The 17,083-nt window shown below is 44.5% G+C and overlaps 2 long non-coding RNA genes across 2 annotated transcripts; both read left to right on the top strand.

The window, feature by feature from the left end:
- The first annotated feature begins 7,274 nt into the window (after nt 1-7,274).
- On the top strand, nt 7,275-8,835 carry LOC128765383 (uncharacterized). Its single transcript, XR_008415867.1, has 3 exons — nt 7,275-7,405; nt 7,483-7,551; nt 8,751-8,835. It is a non-coding gene; the product is annotated as an uncharacterized LOC128765383 (long non-coding RNA).
- Nucleotides 8,836-14,220: 5,385 nt separating this feature from the next.
- LOC128765367 (uncharacterized) lies at nt 14,221-15,626 on the top strand. Its single transcript, XR_008415860.1, has 3 exons — nt 14,221-14,305; nt 14,383-14,451; nt 15,441-15,626. It is a non-coding gene; the product is annotated as an uncharacterized LOC128765367 (long non-coding RNA).
- The last annotated feature ends 1,457 nt before the right edge of the window (nt 15,627-17,083 follow it).

Here is a 17,083-nt window from a genome sequence, read left to right as displayed (position 1 = left end):
TTTTTGTTTTATTCAACGCCTGTGCGTATGAAAACAGACGATCAGTCAGAGGTCGAAGGAGTAGGGCACCCGCTCGTTGATTCTTTAACTCACCAGATGCCTCAGCTGATAGGAGGTGGGAAAAAACATTTTGGAGTGATAGTTTACGTTACACTGCTGTATTTATTTATTTATTTTTTCACATGAAAACAGATACAACGACAACGAGCACGCCACACCTTCTACCTGTCGCTTCAACACCAACACCAACACCAACGTTTGGTAAGATACGAATCTCAATTTTTTTCAACACATCTCTACCGTTCAGTATCAGTTGAATGGTTGTATGTTCGCTATTGTGTGTGTGTGTGTGTGTGTGTGTGTGTGTGTGTGTGTGCGCGTACGTGCGTGCGTGCGTGTGTGTGTGCGTGTGTGTGTGTTTTATCTGTAATGCGGTTTGTCTATGTTCCGGCTATGTGCTTTTAGACGGTGTCATTTTACTATTGAAGGTGTTTGAGTAACTGTTGCTGCTAAGCGTCATTGTGATTTTACTACTATGCTTTAACGACGACGGACACTAGAGGTCGTGATTTTACTAACTGTAATGTGCTTTAACGACGGCGGCAACTAGAGGTCGTGATTTTACTAATTGTAATGTGCTTTAACGACGGCGGCCGCTAGAGGTCGTGATTTTACTAACTGTAATGTGCTTTAACGACGCCGGCCGCTAGAGGTCGTGATTTTACTAACTGCAATGTGCTTTAACGACGGCCGCCGCTAGAGGTCGTGATTTTACTAATTGTAATGTGCTTTAACGACGGCGGCCGCTAGAGGTCGTGATTTTACTAACTGTAATGTGCTTTTACGACGGCGGCCACTAGAGGTCGGGATTTTACTAATTGTAATGTGCTTTAACGACAGCGGCCACTAGAGGTCGTGATTTTACTAACTGTAATGTGCTTTAACGACGGCGGCCGCTAGAGGTCGTGATTTTACTAACTGTAATGTGCTTTAACGACGGCGGCCACTAGAGGTCGTGATTTTACTAACTGTAATGTGGTTTAATGACAGTATACACTAGTGATTTACTATTTGTTTTTACGCTTTAAATGTTGATCCTTAGTAGATCCCTACATTTACACTCTGTTTATATTAATATCATATTAACTGCTATCCGAGGTCTCGCTTCTAGATTGTATTTACATTTGTATTGTTGTCGGTATTCTGTTTCAGCTCTCCCCTCTGGGTCTTGGCCTTTGTGGGAGACATCGACGCCGGTTTCCTCAGTACCTCTGGATCTACTATCCGGACCGTTCCCTGCTGAAGACTCAACGTCGGCATCTGGGCTATCCGCACCTCCACAGCCACCGTCGCCGACACCATCAGCACAGCCAGCAACCACAGACAAGCCGCGGACATCGCCCCGGATACCAAAACAAAAATAAAGAAATACTTGTGTGTGTGTGTGTGTGTGCATGAAAAGATCACCCGGAACCCGGAAATCAGACACGACCGGGAAGTCATCCGGACCCTGTGAATGCTGATCATTCATTGAACGGGTCGCTCCAACTGTTCAACGGTGAGAGCAAAACATTCAGTTCAATAAAAAAAAAGTATTTTAACCACAGTCTGTCGATGTATTTTATATTTAACTACCTATGTTTTTTGTTTTATTCAACGCCTGTGCGTATGAAAACAGACGATCAGTCAGAGGTCGAAGGAGTAGGGCACCCGCTCGTTGATTCTTTAACTCACCAGATGCCTCAGCTGATAGGAGGTGGGAAAAAACATTTTCGAGTGATAGTTTACGTTTCACTGCTGTATTTATTTATTTATTTTTTCACATGAAAACAGATACAAAGACAACAAGCACGCCACACCTTCTACCTGTCGCTTCAACACCAACACCAACACCAACGTTTGGTAAGATACGAATCTCAATTTTTTTCAACACATCTCTACCGTTCAGTATCAGTTGAATGGTTGTATGTTCGCTATTGTGTGTGTGTGTGTGTGTGTGTGTGTACGTGCGTGCGTGCGTGCGTGCGTGTGTGTGTGCGTGCGTGTGTGTGTGTTTTATCTGTAATGCGGTTTGTCTATGTTCCGGCTATGTGCTTTTAGACGGTGTCATTTTACTATTGAAGGTGTTTGAGTAACTGTTGCTGCTAAGCGTCATTGTGATTTTACTATTATGCTTTAACGACGGCGGCCGCTAGACGTCGTGATTTTACTAATTGTAATGTGCTTTAACGACGGCGGCCACTAGAGGGCGTGATTTTACTAACTGTAATGTGCTTTAACGACGGCGGCCACTAGAGGTCGTGATTTTACTAATTGTAATGTGCTTTAACGACGGCGGCCGCTAGAGGTCGTGATTTTACTAACTGTAATGTGCTTTAACGACGGCGGCCACTAGAGGTCGTGATTTTACTAACTGTAATGTGCATTAATGACGGCGGCCACTAGAGGTCGTGATTTTACTAACTGTAATGTGCTTTAACGACGGCGGTCACTAGAGGTCGTGATTTTACTAATTGTAATGTGCTTTAACGACGGCGGCCGCTAGAGGTCGTGATTTTACTTATTGTAATGTGCTTTAACGACGGCGGTCACTAGAGGTCGTGATTTTACTAATTGTAATGTGCTTTAACGACGGCGGCCACTAGAGGGCGTGATTTTACTAACTGTAATGTGCTTTTACGACGGCGGCCACTAGAGGTCGTGATTTTACTAATTGTAATGTGCTTTAACGACGGCGGCCACTAGAGGTAGTGATTTTACTAACTGTAATGTGCTTTAACGACGGCGGCCACTAGAGGTGGTGATTTTACTAACTGTAATGTGCATTAATGACGGCGGCCACTAGAGGTCGTGATTTTACTAACTGTAATGTGCATTAATGACGGCGGCCACTAGAGGTCGTGATTTTACTAACTGTAATGTGCTTTAACGACGGCGGCCACTAGAGGTCGTGATTTTACTAACTGTAATGTGCTTTAACGACGGCGCCCACTAGAGGTCGTGATTTTACTAACTGTAATGTGCTTTAACGACGGCGGCCACTAGAGGTCGTAATTTTACTAATTGTAATGTGCTTTAACGACGGCGGCCACTAGAGGTCGTGATTTTACTAACTGTTATGTGGTTTAACGACGGCGGCCGCTAGAGGTCGTGATTTTACTAATTGTAATGTGCTTTAACGACGGCGGCCACTAGAGGTCGTGATTTTACTAACTGTAATGTGCTTTAACGACGGCGTCCACTAGAAGTCGTGATTTTACTAACTGTAATGTGGTTAAACGACGGCGTCCACTAGAGGTCGTGATTTTACTAATTGTAATGTGGTTTAATGACACTATACACTAGTGATTTACTATTTGTTTTTACGCTTTAAATGTTGATCCTCAGTAGATCCCTACATTTACACTCTGTTTATATTAATATCATATTAACTGCTATCCGAGGTCTCGCTTCTAGATTGTATTTACATTTGTATTGTAGTCGGTATTCTGTTTCAGCTCTCCCCTCTGGGTCTTGGCCTTTGTGGGAGACATCGACGCCGGTTTCCTCAGTACCTCTGGATCTACTATCCGGACCGTTCCCTGCTGAAGACTCGACGTCGGCATCTGGGCTATCCGCACCTCCACAGCCACCGTCGCCGACACCATCAGCACAGCCAGCAACCACAGACAAGCCGCGGACATCGCCCCGGATACCAAAACAAAAAGAAAGAAATACTTGTGTGTGTGTGTGTGTGTGCATGAAAAGATCACCCGGAACCCGGAAATCAGACACGACCGGGAAGTCATCCGGACCCTGTGAATGCTGATCATTCATTGAACGGGTCGCTCCAACTGTTCAACGGTGAGAGCAAAACATTCAGTTCAATAAAAAAAAAGTATTTTAACCACAGTCTGTCGATGTATTTTATATTTAACTACCTATGTTTTTTGTTTTATTCAACGCCTGTGCGTATGAAAACAGACGATCAGTCAGAGGTCGAAGGAGTAGGGCACCCGCTCGTTGATTCTTTAACTCACCAGATGCCTCAGCTGATAGGAGGTGGGAAAAAACATTTTGGAGTGATAGTTTACGTTTCACTGCTGTATTTATTTATTTATTTTTTCACATGAAAACAGATACAAAGACAACGAGCACGCCACACCTTCTACCTGTCGCTTCAACACCAACACCAACACCAACGTTTGGTAAGATACGAATCTCAATTTTTTTCAACACATCTCTACCGTTCAGTATCAGTTGAATGGTTGTAAGTTCGCTATTGTGTGTGTGTGTGTGTGTGTGTGCGCGTACGTGCGTGCGTGCGTGCGTGTGTGCGTGTGTGTGTGTTTTATCTGTAATGCGGTTTGTCTATGTTCCGGCTATGTGCTTTTAGACGGTGTCATTTTACTATTGAAGGTGTTTGAGTAACTGTTGCTGCTAAGCGTCATTGTGATTTTACTATTATGCTTTAACGACGGCGGCCGCTAGAGGTCGTGATTTTACTAATTGTAATGTGCTTTAACGACGGCGGCCATTAGAGGGCGTGATTTTACTAACTGTAATGTGCTTTAACGACGGCGGCCACTAGAGGTCGTGATTTTACTAATTGTAATGTGCTTTAACGACGGCGGCCACTAGAGGTCGTGATTTTACTAACTGTAATGTGATTTAACGACGTCGGCCACTAGAGGTCGTAATTTTACTACTTGTAATGTGCTTTAACGACGGCGGCCACTAGAGGTCGTGATTTTACTAACTGTTATGTGGTTTAACGACGGCGGCCGCTAGAGGTCGTGATTTTACTAATTGTAATGTGCTTTAACGACGGCGGCCACTAGAGGTCGTGATTTTACTAACTGTAATGTGGTTAAACGACGGCGTCCACTAGAGGTCGTGATTTTACTAATTGTAATGTGGTTTAATGACAGTATACACTAGTGATTTACTATTTGTTTTTACGCTTTAAATGTTGATCCTTAGTAGATCCCTACATTTACACTCTGTTTATATTAATATCATATTAACTGCTATCCGAGGTCTTGCTTCTAGATTGTATTTACATTTGTATTGTTGTCGGTATTCTGTTTCAGCTCTCCCCTCTGGGTCTTGGCCTTTGTGGGAGACATCGACGCCGGTTTCCTCAGTACCTCTGGATCTACTATCCGGACCGTTCCCTGCTGAAGACTCGACGTCGGCATCTGGGCTATCCGCACCTCCACAGCCACCGTCGCCGACACCATCAGCACAGCCAGCAACCACAGACAAGCCGCGGACATCGCCCCGGATACCAAAACAAAAAGAAAGAAATACTTGTGTGTGTGTGTGTGTGTGTGTGCATGAAAAGATCACCCGGAACCCGGAAATCAGACACGACCGGGAAGTCATCCGGACCCTGTGGATGCTGATCATTCATTGAACGGGTCGCTCCAACTGTTCAACGGTGAGAGCAAAACATTCAGTTCAATAAAAAAAAAGTATTTTAACCACAGTCTGTCGATGTATTTTATATTTAACTACCTATGTTTTTTGTTTTATTCAACGCCTGTGCGTATGAAAACAGACGATCAGTCATAGGTCGAAGGAGTAGGGCACCCGCTCGTTGATTCTTTAACTCACCAGATGCCTCAGCTGATAGGAGGTGGGAAAAAACATTTTGGAGTGATAGTTTACGTTTCACTGCTGTATTTATTTATTTATTTTTTCACATGAAAACAGATACAAAGACAACGAGCACGCCACACCTTCTACCTGTCGCTTCAACACCAACACCAACACCAACGTTTGGTAAGATACGAATCTCAATTTTTTTCAACACATCTCTACCGTTCAGTATCAGTTGAATGGTTGTATGTTCGCTATTGTGTGTGTGCGTGTGTGTGTGTGTGTGTGTGTGTGCGCGTACGTGCGTGCGTGCGTGTGTGTGTGCGTGTGTGTGTGTTTTATCTGTAATGCGGTTTGTCTATGTTCCGGCTATGTGCTTTTAGACGGTGTCATTTTACTATTGAAGGTGTTTGAGTAACTGTTGCTGCTAAGCGTCATTGTTATTTTACTACTATGCTTTAACGACGACGGACACTAGAGGTCGTGATTTTACTAACTGTAATGTGCTTTAACGACGGCGGCCACTAGAGGTCGTGATTTTACTAATTGTAATGTGCTTTAACGACAGCGGCCGCTAGAGGTCGTGATTTTACTAACTGTAATGTGCTTTAACGACGCCGGCCGCTAGAGGTCGTGATTTTACTAACTGCAATGTGCTTTAACGACGGCGGCCGCTAGAGGTCGTGATTTTACTAATTGTAATGTGCTTTAACGACGGCGGCCGCTAGAGGTCGTGATTTTACTAACTGTAATGTGCTTTAACGACGGCGGCCACTAGAGGTCGTGATTTTACTAATTGTAATGTGCTTTAACGACGGCGGCCACTAGAGGTCGTGATTTTACTAACTGCAATGTGCTTTAACGACGGCGGCCACTAGAGGTCGTGATTTTACTAATTGTAATGTGCTTTAACGACGGCGGCCACTAGAGGTCGTGATTTTACTAATTGTAATGTGCTTTAACGACGGCGGCCACTAGAGGTCGTGATTTTACTAATTGTAATGTGCTTTAACGACGGCGGCCGCTAGAGGTCGCGATTTTACTAACTGTAATGTGGTTTAACGACGGCGTCCACTAGAGGTCGTGATTTTACTTATTGTAAAGTGGTTTAATGATAGTATACACTAGTGATTTACTATTTGTTTTTACGCTTTAAATGTTGATCCTTAGTAGATCCCTACATTTACACTCTGTTTATATTAATATCATATTTACTGCTATCCGAGGTCTTGCTTCTAGATTGTATTTACATTTGTGTTGTTGTCGGTGTTCTGTTTCAGCTCTCCCCTCTGGGTCTTGGCCTTTGTGGGAGACATCGACGCCGGTTTCCTCAGTACCTCTGGATCTACTATCCGGACCGTTCCCTGCTGAAGACTCGACGTCGGCATCTGGGCTATCCGCACCTCCACAGCCACCGTCGCCGACACCATCAGCACAGCCAGCAACCACAGACAAGCCGCGGACATCGCCCCGGATGCCAAAACAAAAAGAAAGAAATACTTGTGTGTGTGTGTGTGTGCATGAAAAGATCACCCGGAACCCGGAAATCAGACACGACCGGGAAGTCATCCGGACCCTGTGGATGCTGATCATTCATTGAACGGGTCGCTCCAACTGTTCAACGGTGAGAGCAAAACATTCAGTTCAATAAAAAAAAAGTATTTTAACCACAGTCTGTCGATGTATTTTATATTTAACTACCTATGTTTTTTGTTTTATTCAACGCCTGTGCGTATGAAAACAGACGATCAGTCAGAGGTCGAAGGAGTAGGGCACCCGCTCGTTGATTCTTTAACTCACCAGACGCCTCAGCTGATAGGAGGTGGGAAAAAACATTTTGGAGTGATAGTTTACGTTTCACTGCTGTATTTATTTATTTTTTTTTTCACATGAAAACAGATACAAAGACAACGAGCACGCCACACCTTCTACCTGTCGCTTCAACACCAACACCAACACCAACGTTTGGTAAGATACGAATCTCAATTTTTTTCAACACATCTCTACCGTTCAGTATCAGTTGAATGGTTGTATGTTCGCTATTGTGTGTGTGTGTGTGTGTGTGCGCGTACGTGCGTGCGTGCGTGCGTGCGTGCGTGTGTGTGTGTGTGCGTGTGTGTGTGTTTTATCTGTAATGCGGTTTGTCTATGTTCCGGCTATGTGCTTTTAGACGGTGTCATTTTACTATTGAAGGTGTTTGAGTAACTGTTGCTGCTAAGCGTCATTGTGATTTTACTATTATGCTTTAACGACGGCGGCCGCTAGAGGTCGTGATTTTACTAATTGTAATGTGCTTTAACGACGGCGGCCACTAGAGGGCGTGATTTTACTAACTGTAATGTGCTTTAACGACGGCGGCCACTAGAGGTCGTGATTTTACTAATTGTAATGTGCTTTAACGACGGCGGCCACTAGAGGTCGTGATTTTACTAACTGTAATGTGCTTTAACGACGGCGGCCACTAGAGATCGTGATTTTACTAACTGTAATGTGCTTTAACGACGGCGGCCACTAGAGGTCGTGATTTTTCTAATTGTAATGTGCTTTAACGACGGCGGACGCTAGAGGTCGTGATTTTACTAACTGTAATGTGCTTTAACGACAGCCGCCGCTAGAGGTCGTGATTTTACTAACTGTAATGTGCTTTAACGACGGCGGCCGCTAGAGGTCGTGATTTTACTAACTGTAATGTGCTTTAACCACGGCGGCCACTAGAGGTCGTAATTTTACTAATTGTAATGTGCTTTAACGACGGCGGCCACTAGACGTCGTGATTTTACTAACTGTTATGTGGTTTAACGACGGCGGCCGCTAGAGGTCGTGATTTTACTAATTGTAATGTGCTTTAACGACGGCGGCCACTAGAGGTCGTGATTTTACTAACTGTAATGTGCTTTAACGACGGCGTCCACTAGAGGTCGTGATTTTACTAACTGTAATGTGGTTAAACGACGGCGTCCACTAGAGGTCGGGATTTTACTAATTGTAATGTGGTTTAATGACAGTATACACTAGTGATTTACTATTTGTTTTTACGCTTTAAATGTTGATCCTTAGTAGATCCCTACATTTACACTCTGTTTATATTAATATCATATTAACTGCTATCCGAGGTCTCGCTTCTAGATTGTATTTACATTTGTATTGTTGTCGGTATTCTGTTTCAGCTCTCCCCTCTGGGTCTTGGCCTTTGTGGGAGACATCGACGCCGGTTTCCTCAGTACCTCTGGATCTACTATCCGGACCGTTCCCTGCTGAAGACTCGACGTCGGCATCTGGGCTATCCGCACCTCCGCAGCCACCGTCGCCGACACCATCAACACAGCCAGCAACCACAGACAAGCCGCGGACATCGCCCCGGATACCAAAACAAAAAGAAAGAAATACTTGTGTGTGTGTGTGTGTGTGCATGAAAAGATCACCAGGAACCCGGAAATCAGACACGACCGGGAAGTCATCCGGACCCTGTGAATGCTGATCATTCATTGAACGGGTCGCTCCAACTGTTCAACGGTGAGAGCAAAACATTCAGTTCAATAAAAAAAAAGTATTTTAACCACAGTCTGTCGATGTATTTTATATTTAACTACCTATGTTTTTTGTTTTATTCAACGCCTGTGCGTATGAAAACAGACGATCAGTCAGAGGTCGAAGGAGTAGGGCACCCGCTCGTTGATTCTTTAACTCACCAGATGCCTCAGCTGATAGGAGGTGGGAAAAAACATTTTGGAGTGATAGTTTACGTTTCACTGCTGTATTTATTTATTTATTTTTTCACATGAAAACAGATACAAAGACAACGAGCACGCCACACCTTCTACCTGTCGCTTCAACACCAACACCAACACCAACGTTTGGTAAGATACGAATCTCAATTTTTTTCAACACATCTCTACCGTTCAGTATCAGTTGAATGGTTGTAAGTTCGCTATTGTGTGTGTGTGTGTGTGTGTGTGTGTGTGCGCGTACGTGCGTGCGTGCGTGCGTGCGTGTGTGCGTGTGTGCGTGTGTGTGTGTTTTATCTGTAATGCGGTTTGTCTATGTTCCGGCTATGTGCTTTTAGACGGTGTCATTTTACTATTGAAGGTGTTTGAGTAACTGTTGCTGCTAAGCGTCATTGTGATTTTACTACTATGCTTTAACGACGACGGACACTAGAGGTCGCGATTACTATTTCACACTGTGCGTTAACGACGGCGACCACTAGAGGTCGGGATTACTATTTTACACTATGCTTTAACGACGGCGGCCACTAGAGGTCGTGATTTTACTAACTGTAATGTGCTTTAACGACGGCGGCCACTAGAGGACGTGATTTTACTAATTGTAATGTGCTTTAACGACGGTGGCCACTAGAGGTCGTGATTTTACTAACTGTAATGTGCTTTAACGACGTCGGCCGCTAGAGGTCGTGATTTTACTAACTGCAATGTGCTTTAACGACGGCGGCCGCTAGAGGTCGTGATTTTACTAATTGTAATGTGCTTTAACGACGGCGGCCACTAGAGGTCGTGATTTTACTAATTGTAATGTGCTTTAACGACGGCGGCCACTAGAGGTCGTGATTTTACTAATTGTAATGTGCTTTAACGACGGCGGCCACTAGAGGTCGTGATTTTACTAATTGTAATGTGCTTTAACGACGGCGGCCACTAGAGGTCGTGATTTTACTAATTGTAATGTGCTATAACGACGGCGGCCACTAGACGTCGCGATTTTACTTATTGTAATGTGGTTTAATGACAGTATACACTAGTGATTTACTATTTGTTTTTACGCTTTAAATGTTGATCCTTAGTAGATCCCTACATTTACACTCTGTTTATATTAATATCATATTAACTGCTATCCGAGGTCTTGCTTCTAGATTGTATTTACATTTGTGTTGTTGTCGGTATTCTGTTTCAGCTCTCCCCTCTGGGTCTTGGCCTTTGTGGGAGACATCGACGCCGGTTTCCTCAGTACCTCTGGATCTACTATCCGGACCGTTCCCTGCTGAAGACTCGACGTCGGCATCTGGGCTATCCGCACCTCCACAGCCACCGTCGCCGACACCATCAGCACCGCCAGCAACCACAGACAAGCCGCGGACATCGCCCCGGATACCAAAACAAAAAGAAAGAAATACTTGTGTGTGTGTGTGTGTGTGTGCGCGTACGTGCGTCCGTGCGTGTGTGTGTGCGTGTGTGTGTGTTTTATCTGTAATGCGTTTGTCTATTTTCCGGCTATGTGCTTTTAGACGGTGTCATTTTACTATTGAAGGTGTTTGAGTAACTGTTGCTGCTAAGCGTCATTGTGATTTTACTACTATGCTTTAACGACGACGGACAGTAGAGGTCGCGATTACTATTTCACACTATGCTTTAACGATGGCGACCACTAGAGGTCGGGATTACTAATTTACACTATGCTTTAACGACGGCGGCCACTAGAGGACGTGATTTTACTAACTGTAATGTGCTTTAACGACGGCGGCCACTAGAGGTCGTGATTTTACTAATTGTAATGTGCTTTAACGACGGCGGCCACTAGAGGTCGTGATTTTACTAACTGCAATGTGCTTTAACGATGGCAGCCGCTAGAGGTCGTGATTTTACTAATTGTAATGTGCTTTAACGACGGCGGCCACTAGAGGTCGTGATTTTACTAACTGTAATGTGCTTTAACGACGGCGGCCACTAGAGGTCGTGATTTTACTAACTGTAATGTGCTTTAACGACGGCGGCCACTAGAGGTCGTGATTTTACTAATTGTAATGTGCTTTAACTACGGCGGCCGCTAGAGGTCTTGATTTTACAAACTGTAATGTGCTTTAACGACGCCGGCCGCTAGAGGTCGTGATTTTACTAACTGCAATGTGCTTTAACGACGGCGGCCGCTAGAGGTCGTGATTTTACTAACTGTAATGTGCTTTAACGACGGCGGCCACTAGAGGTCGCGATTTTACTAATTGTAATGTGCTTTATCGACGGCGGCCACTAGAGGTCGCGATTTTACTTATTGTAAAGTGGTTTAATGAGAGTATACACTAGTGATTTCCTATTTGTTTTTACGCTTTAAATGTTGATCCTTAGTAGATCCCTACATTTACACTCTGTTTATATTAATATCATATTAACTGCTATCCGAGGTCTTGCTTCTAGATTGTATTTACATTTGTATTGTTGTCGGTATTCTGTTTCAGCTCTCCCCTCTGGGTCTTGGCCTTTGTGGGAGACATCGACGCCGGTTTCCTCAGTACCTCTGGATCTACTATCCGGACCGTTCCCTGCTGAAGACTCGACGTCGGCATCTGGGCTATCCGCACCTCCACAGCCACCGTCGCCGACACCATCAGCACAGCCAGCAACCACAGACAAGCCGCGGACATCGCCCCGGATACCAAAACAAAAAAAAAGAAATACTTGTGTGTGTGTGTGTGTGTGTGTGCATGAAAAGATCACCCAGAACCCGGAAATCAGACACGACCGGGAAGTCATCCGGACCCTGTGGATGCTGATCATTCATTGAACGGGTCGCTCCAACTGTTCAACGGTGAGAGCAAAACATTCAGTTCAATAAAAAAAAAGTATTTTAACCACAGTCTGTCGATGTATTTTATATTTAACTACCTATGTTTTTTGTTTTATTCAACGCCTGTGCGTATGAAAACAGACGATCAGTCAGAGGTCGAAGGAGTAGGGCACCCGCTCGTTGATTGTTTAACTCACCAGACGCCTCACCTGATAGGAGGTGGGAAAAAACATTTTGGAGTGATAGTTTACGTTTTACTGCTGTATTTATTTATTTATTTTTTCACATGAAAACAGATACAAAGACAACGAGCACGCCACACCTTCTACCTGTCGCTTCAACACCAACACCAACACCAACGTTTGGTAAGATACGAATCTCAATTTTTTTCAACACATCTCTACCGTTCAGTATCAGTTGAATGGTTGTATGTTCGCTATTGTGTGTGTGTGTGTGTGTGTGTGCGCGTACGTGCGTACGTGCGTGCGTGCGTGTGTGTGTGTGTGCGTGTGTGTGTGTTTTATCTGTAATGCGGTTTGTCTATGTTCCGGCTATGTGCTTTCAGACGGTGTCATTTTACTATTGAAGGTGTTTGAGTAACTGTTGCTGCTAAGCGTCATTGTGATTTTACTACTATGCTTTAACGACGGCGGCCGCTAGAGGTCGTGATTTTACTAATTGTAATGTGCTTTAACGACGGCGGCCACTAGAGGTCGTGATTTTACTAACTGTAATGTGCTTTAACGACGGCGGCCACTAGAGGTCGTGATTTTACTAATTGTAATGTGCTTTAACGACGGCGGCCACTAGAGGACGTGATTTTACTAACTGTAATGTGCTTTAACGACGGCGGCCACTAGAGGTCGTGATTTTACTAACTGTAATGTGCTTTAATGACGGCGGCCACTAGAGGTCGTGATTTTACTAACTGTAATGTGCTTTAACGACGGCGGCCGCTAGAGGTCGTGATTTTACTAATTGTAATGTGCTTTAACGACGGCGGCCGCTAGAGGTCGTGATTTTACTAACTGTAATGTGCTTTAACGACGGCGGCCACTAGAGGTCGTGATTTTACTAATTGTAATGTGCTTTAACGACGGCGGCCACTAGAGGTCGTGATTTTACGAACAGTAATGTGCTTTAACGACGGCGGCCACTAGAGGTCGTGATTTTACTAACTGTAATGTGCTTTAATGAGCGCGGCCACTAGAGGTCGCGATTTTACTAATTGTAATGTGCTTTAACGACGGCGGACGCTAGAGGTCGTGATTTTACTAACTGTAATGTGCTTTAACGACAGCGGCCGCTAGAGGTCGTGATTTTACTAACTGTAATGTGTTTTAATGACGGCGGCCGCTAGAGGTCGTGATTTTACTAATTGTAATGTGCTTTAACGACGGCGGCCACTAGAGGTCGTAATTTTACTAATTGTAATGTGCTTTAACGACGGCGGCCACTAGACGTCGTGATTTTACTAATTGTAATGTGGTTTAATGACAGTATACACTAGTGATTTACTATTTGTTTTTACGCTTTAAATGTTGATCCTTAGTAGATCCCTACATTTACACTCTGTTTATATTAATATCATATTAACTGCTATCCGAGGTCTTGCTTCTAGATTGTATTTACATTTGTATTGTTGTCGGTATTCTGTTTCAGCTCTCCCCTCTGGGTCTTGGCCTTTGTGGGAGAAATCGACGCCGGTTTCCTCAGTACCTCTGGATCTACTATCCGGACCGTTCCCTGCTGAAGACTCGACGTCGGCATCTGGGCTATCCGCACCTCCACAGCCACCGTCGCCGACACCATCAGCACAGCCAGCAACCACAGACAAGCCGCGGACATCGCCCCGGATACCAAAACAAAAAGAAAGAAATACTTGTGTGTGTGTGTGTGTGTGTGTGCATGAAAAGATCACCCGGAACCCGGAAATCAGACACGACCGGGAAGTCATCCGGACCCTGTGGATGCTGATCATTCATTGAACGGGTCGCTCCAACTGTTCAACGGTGAGAGCAAAACATTCAGTTCAATAAAAAAAAGTATTTTAACCACAGTCTGTCGATGTATTTTATATTTAACTACCTATGTTTTTTGTTTTATTCAACCCCTGTGCGTATAAAAACAGACGATCAGTCAGAGGTCGAAGGAGTAGGGCACCCGCTCGTTGATTCTTTAACTCACCAGACGCCTCAGCTGATAGGAGGTGGGAAAAAACATTTTGGAGTGATAGTTTACGTTTCACTGCTGTATTTATTTATTTATATTTTCACATGAAAACAGATACAAAGACAACGAGCACGCCACACCTTCTACCTGTCGCTTCAACACCAACACCAACACCAACGTTTGGTAAGATACGAATCTCAATTTTTTTCAACACATCTCTACCGTTCAGTATCAGTTGAATGGTTGTATGTTCGCTATTGTGTGTGTGTGTGTGTGTGTGTGTGTGTGCGCGTACGTGCGTGCGTGCGTGTGTGTGTGCGTGTGTGTGTGTTTTATCTGTAATGCGGTTTGTCTATGTTCCGGCTATGTGCTTTTAGACGGTGTCATTTTACTATTGAAGGTGTTTGAGTAACTGTTGCTGCTAAGCGTCATTGTGATTTTACTACTATGCTTTAACGACGACGGACACTAGAGGTCGCGATTACTATTTCACACTATGCTTTAACGACGGCGGCCACGTGAGGTCGAGATTACTATTTCACACTATGCTTTAACGACGGCGGCCACTAGAGGTCGTGATTTTACTAACTGTAATGTGCTTTAACGACGGCGGCCGCTAGAGGTCGTGATTTTACAAACTGTAATGTGCTTTAACGACGCCGGCCGCTAGAGGTCGTGATTTTACTAACTGTAATGTGGTTTAACGACGGCGGCCGCTAGAGGTCGTGGGTTTACTAATTGTAATGTGCTTTAACGACGGCGGCCACTAGAGGTCGCGATTTTACTAACTGTAATGTGCTTTAACGACGGCGGCCACTAGAGGTCGTGATTTTACTAATTGTAATGTGCTTTAACGACGGCGGCCACTAGAGGTCGTGATTTTACTAATTGTAATGTGCTTTAACGACGGCGGCCACTAGAGGTCGCGATTTTACTAACTGTAATGTGGTTTAACGACGGCGTCCACTAGAGGTCGTGATTTTACTTATTGTAAAGTGGTTTAATGAGAGTATACACTAGTGATTTACTATTTGTTTTTACGCTTTAAATGTTGATCCTTAGTAGATCCCTACATTTACACTCTGTTTATATTAATATCATATTAACTGCTATCCGAAGTCTTGCTTCTAGATTGTATTTACATTTGTGTTGTTGTCGGTATTCTGTTTCAGCTCTCCCCTCTGGGTCTTGGCCTTTGTGGGAGACATCGACGCCGGTTTCGTCAGTACCTCTGGATCTACTATCCGGACCGTTCCCTGCTGAAGACTCGACGTCGGCATCTGGGCTATCCGCACCTCCACAGCCACCGTCGCCGACACCATCAGCACAGCCAGCAACCACAGACAAGCCGCGGACATCGCCCCGGATACCAAAACAAAAAGAAAGAAATACTTGTGTGTGTGTGTGTGTGTGCGCGCGTACGTGCATGTGTGTGTGCGTGTGTGTGTGTTTTATCTGTAATGCGTTTGTCTATGTTCCGGCTATGTGCTTTTAGACGGTGTCATTTTACTATTGAAGGTGTTTGAGTAACTGTTGCTGCTAAGCGTCATTGTGATTTTACTACTATGCTTTAACGACGACGGACAGTAGAGGTCGCGATTACTATTTCACACTATGCTTTAACGATGGCGGCCACTAGAGGTCGTGATTTTACTAACTGCAATGTGCTTTAACGACGGCGGCCGCTAGAGGTCGTGATTTTACTAACTGTAATGTGCTTTAACGACGGCGGCCACTAGAGGTCGTGATTTTACTAATTGTAATGTGCTTTAACGACGGCGGCCGCTAGAGGTCGTGATTTTACTAACTGTAATTTGCTTTAACGACAGCGGCCACTAGAGGTCGTGATTTTACTAACTGTAATGTGCTTTAACGACGGCGGCCACTAGAGGTCGTGATTTTACTAATTGTAATGTGCTTTAACGACGGCGGCCACTAGAGGTCGTGATTTTACTAACTGTAATGTGCTTTAACGTCGGCGGCCACTAGAGGTCGTGATTTTACTAACTGTAATGTGCTCTAACGACGGCGGCCACTAGAGGTCGTGATTTTACTAACTGTAATGTGCTTTAACGACGGCGGCCACTAGAGGTCGTGATTTTACTAATTGTAATGTGGTTTAACGACGGCGTCCACTAGAGGTCGTGATTTTACTAACTGTAATGTGGTTTAACGACGGCGGCCGCTAGAGGTCGTGGTTTTACTAATTGTAATGTGCTTTAACGACGGCGGCCACTAGAGGTCGTGATTTTACTAACTGTAATGTGCTTTAACGACGGCGGCCACTAGAGGTCGTGATTTTACTAATTGTAATGTGGTTTAACGACGGCGTCCACTAGAGGTCGTGATTTTACTAACTGTAATGTGGTTTAACGACGGCGGCCGCTAGAGGTCGTGATTTTACTAATTGTAATGTGCTTTAACGACGGCGGCCACTAGAGGTCGTGATTTTACTAATTGTAATGTGGTTTAATGACAGTATACACTAGTGATTTACTATTTGTTTTTACGCTTTAAATGTTGATCCTTAGTAGATCCCTACATTTACACTCTGTTTATATTAATATCATATTAACTGCTATCCGAGGTCTTGCTTCTAGATTGTATTTACATTTGTATTGTTGTCGGTATTCTGTTTCAGCTCTCCCCTCTGGGTCTTGGCCTTTGTGGGAGACATCGACGCCGGTTTCCTCAGTACCTCTGGATCTACTATCCGGACCGTTCCCTGCTGAAGACTCGACGTCGGCATCTGGGCTATCCGCACCTCCACAGCCACCGTCGCCGACACCATCAGCACCGCCAGCAACCACAGACA

The sequence above is a fragment of the Synchiropus splendidus genome, chromosome 9 (assembly GCF_027744825.2).
Source record: "Synchiropus splendidus isolate RoL2022-P1 chromosome 9, RoL_Sspl_1.0, whole genome shotgun sequence".
Lineage (NCBI taxonomy): Eukaryota > Metazoa > Chordata > Actinopteri > Syngnathiformes > Callionymidae > Synchiropus > Synchiropus splendidus.
Note: the sequence above shows the minus strand (reverse complement) of the source record. Positions and strands in the feature narration are given on the sequence as shown.